At 38.3% G+C, this 4,364-nt stretch overlaps 1 pseudogene; it reads left to right on the top strand.

The window, feature by feature from the left end:
• The first annotated feature begins 677 nt into the window (after nucleotides 1–677).
• On the top strand, nucleotides 678–1,417 carry LOC116628329 (annotated as a pseudogene).
• The last annotated feature ends 2,947 nt before the right edge of the window (nucleotides 1,418–4,364 follow it).

Here is a 4,364-nt window from a genome sequence, read left to right as displayed (position 1 = left end):
CCACTGAGCCAGCCAGGCACCCCCCACTATCACTGGAAATTCTAGCTAATGCAGTAAGACAAACAAAGGAAATAAAAGATACACAGATTGGGAAGGAAGAAATAATACTGTCTTCATAGATGACATGATCATCTGTTTAGAAAATTTGAAAGAATTGACAAAAAAACTGGAATAAGTGGTTATAGCAAGGTTGCAGAATACAAGGTTAATATGCAAAAGTCAATTGCTTCCCCTATACTAGCAATGAACAAATGGAATTTGAAATTAAAAGCATAATGCCATTCACTTTAGTACCCAAAGAATGAAATACTTCAACATAAATTTAACAAAATATGTACAAGATTTATATGTGGAAAATTACAAAACTCTGATGAACAAAATCAGGGAACTAAAAAAAATGAAGATACATTTTCATGTTCATGGATAGTAAGACTCAATATTGTGATGGTATCAGTTTAACCCAACTTGATCTATAGATTTGATGCAACTCCAGTCAGATTCCCAGCAAGTTATTTGTGGATATTGGCAGACTGATTCTAACATTTATATGGAGAAGTAAAAAACCCAGATAGCCAAAGCAATTAATGAAGGAGAAGAAGAAAGTCAAAGTGCTGACACTACCTAACTTCAAAACTTACTAGAGCTCTTCCAGCTCTGCTTGTCAGCATGCTACCACCATGAGCCAGATAACTCTGGGGTAGGGAAAGGGTGCCAGCTCAGTGTTCTACACCCACATGAAGCACTGCCTGTCTGCACACTGTGGACTTCACAGAGTGGTCAAGCTACATCAAGGGCATCATGAAGAACATCATCCATGACCCAGGCTGGGGTGTACTGCTCACTGAGGTAGTCTTCCAGGATCCATACCGGTTTAAGAAGTGGAGGGAGCTGTTCATCGCTGCCAAGGGCATCCACACTAGCTAGTTCGTGTACTGTGGCAAGAAGAACCAGCTCAACATAGGCAATGTGCTCCCGGTGGGCAGTATGCTGGAGGGCATCATTGTATGTTGCTGGAGGAGAAGACTGGTGACTGGGGCAAGTTGGCCTGAGCCTCTGGAAACTATACCACTCTCATCTCCCACAACCCCGAGGCCAAGAAGACCCAAGGGAAGCTGTCCTTTTGATTCAAAGAAGGTCTTTTCTTCAGCCAACAGAGCTATGGTCGGTGTGGTGGCTGGAGGTGGCTGCACTGACAAGCTCATTCTGAAGGCTGGTTGAGAGGAATTGCTGGCCATGAATGTGGGCTGGGGCTATGAATCCTGTGGAGTATCCTTTCAGAGGGGGCAACCAGCAGCACACGGGTAAACCCTCTACTATCCACAGAGATGCCCCTGCTAGCTACAAAGTGGGTCTTACTGCTGCCCGCCAGAACAGGGGTCTCTGGGAAACCAAACCTGTGCAGGACAAAGAAAACTAGGGTTGAGGGGCTCAATAAAGTCTGTCTTTCTGCTACTAAACAAAAACAAAAACAAAAACAAAAACAAACTACAACAACAAAATCAACTTACCAGAAAGCTACAGTAATCAAGACAGTATGATATTGATAAAAGAATAAATAGATCAATAGAACAAAATACAGAGCTTAGAAATAGACCCACATAAACATAGTCAACATCTTTGACTAAGGAGCAAAGGCTATACAATGGAGCAAAGACAGTCTTTTCAACAAACGGGGCTAGAACAACTGGATACCCACAAGAAAAAAAAAAATGAATCCAGACACAGACCTTACACCCTTCACAAAAATTAGCTCAGAATGGGTCATAGGCCTAAATGTAAAATGCAAAACTATAAAACTTCCAGAAGATAGCATTAGAAAAAACCTAGATGACTTTGGGTATGATGATGACTTTTTAGATGCAACACCAAAGGCATGATCCATGAAAGAAATAATTGATAAGCTGGACTCCATTAAAATTAAAAATTTCTGCTCTGTGAAAGACAATGTCGAGAGAATGAGAAGATAAGTCATAGACTAGGAGGAAATACTTGCAAAGAATCCATCTAACAAAAGACCATTATCAAAAATATACGAAGAGGGACGCCTGGGTGGCTCAGTCGTTAAGCATATGCCTTCGGCCCAGGTCATGATCCCAGGGTCCTGGGATCGAGTCCCGCATCGGGCTCCCTGCTCTGCGGGAAACCTGCTTCTCCCTCTCCAACTCCACCTGCTTGTGTTCCTTCTTTCGCTGTGTATCTCTCTGTCAAATAAATAAATAAAATCTTAAAAAAATATATATGAAGAATTCTTAAAAGTAATAAGAAAACAAACAACTTGATTAAAAAATGGGGCAAAAACCTTAACAGACATTCACTAAAGATATACAGATAGTAAATAAGCATATGAAAAGATGCTCACATCAGTGAAATGCAAATTAAAACAACAATGACATACTATTACACATCTATCAGAATGGTCAAAATCCAGAACACTGACAACACCAAATGCTAACAAAGATGTGTAGCAATAGGAACTCTTCATTCATTGTTGGTGGGAATGCAAAATGGTACAGCCACTTTGGAAGACAGTTGGACAGTTTCTTACAAAATTATATGTACTCTTACCATAAGATCCAGCAATTGAGCTTTTTGGTATTTGTCCAAAGGAGTTAAAAACTTATGTTCACACAAAAACCTGCACATGATGTTTATAGCTGCTTTATTCATTATTGCCAAAACATGGAAGCAACCAAGATGTCTTTTAGTAGGTGAAAGTATAAATGAATTATGGTATATCCAGATAATGGAATATTGTTCAGTGCCCCCCCCCCCTCCAAAATGAGCTATCAAGCAATGAAAAGACATGGAGGGAACTTAAGTACATATTACTAAGTGAAAGAAGTCAATTTGAAAAGGCTGCATACTGTATGGTTGCAGTTATGTCATTGTGGAAAAAACAAAACTGTGGAGACCGTAGAAGGATGAATGGTTTCTAGAAATGAGGATGGAGGGAGGGATGAATAGACAGAGCACGGGGAATTTTTAGGGCATTGAAAACATTCTGTATAATACTACATAATAATGGATACATGTCATTATGTTGTTGTCTAAATGCATAGAATGTACAACACCAGGAGTGAGCTGTAATATAAACTATGGACGTTGGTTAATTAGAATGTGTAGGTTCATCATTCATAACAAATATACTACTTTTGATAACAAAGGAGGCTATGCATGTGTGAGGGCAGAGGACATATGGGAAATCTCTGTACCTCCCTCTCAATTTTGCTATGAACCTAAAACTACTTAAAAAAAAAAGTCATAAGGGATGCCTGGGTAGCTCCGTAGGTTAAGCCTCTGCCTTCAGCTCAGGTCATGATCGGGGTCCTGGGATCGAGTCCCGCATCGGGCTCACTGCTTAGTGGGGAATGAGTATGCTTCTCCCTCTCCATCTGCCTCTCCCCCAGCTCATGCGTGCTCTCTCTCTCTCTGTCAAATAAATAAATAAATAATTTAAAAAAACGAAAAGGACAACAGACTTCTGGTTAATAACAGCGCAAGCCAGAGGAAAAATATCTTTAAAGTTCTGTGGTTAACTTAGAATTATATATCTAGAAAAGCTATCAACTGTAAAAGCAAAATACAGATTTCTTTTTTCAGACAAACAAAATGTGAGAGAATTTGTTTCCAGCAGATCTTCATTATAAGATATATTGAAAAAAGTTCTTCAGGTTCAAGGAAAATGATACCGGATGGAAACTTGGATCTACAGAAAGTAATGAAACAAATGGTAAATGTGTAGGTAAATATTAACAACTTTTTTCTTGTTTTAAATCTTTAAAAAACATAATTAACTTAAAAAATCTCCACTGTGACTAGAAATATGTATTTTTCCCTTTATTCTTTCATTTTTCATGTATTTTATAGCTTTATTATGAAATGTATACACAATTATGATTTTTTATGTCATCCCAATGAGCTAATCATTTTATCATTATTACATGATGCCTAAGACTGAACTAACTGGTGGACTAATTGCTAAGGGTCATGAGGGAACTTGGGAGTCATGGAAAAATGTTACATATCTAGATTATGGTGATGGTAAAACGAGTGTATATATTTTCAAAATTCATCAAGTTGTATACTTGAAATAGGTACTTTTTGTAAATTATAGCTCAATAAATATGATTTAAAAACTTCTGAACAACCTCTAAAGATATCAAACAAAATAGAACATGGTAGGTATTAGAGGAATAGAGGTGAAAGAGATCTTACTCGCTTGATTGGTTTGTGGAATGTTCTGGGATGAATTGTATTCAAGATGGGGAAGATGATAATAATCATATCTGGGCTTAACAGTATGAGCAAAGACCGGGAGTCAAGAAAGTACAGGGTACATTCAGGGAATAGTTTGGTGGTGGCCA

Source organism: Phoca vitulina, unplaced genomic scaffold, assembly GCF_004348235.1.
Source record: "Phoca vitulina isolate PV1807 unplaced genomic scaffold, GSC_HSeal_1.0 scaffold3, whole genome shotgun sequence".
Taxonomy (NCBI): domain Eukaryota; kingdom Metazoa; phylum Chordata; class Mammalia; order Carnivora; family Phocidae; genus Phoca; species Phoca vitulina.
The sequence above is the reverse complement of the archived record's forward strand: the minus strand, read 5'-3'. Positions and strand labels throughout refer to the sequence as shown.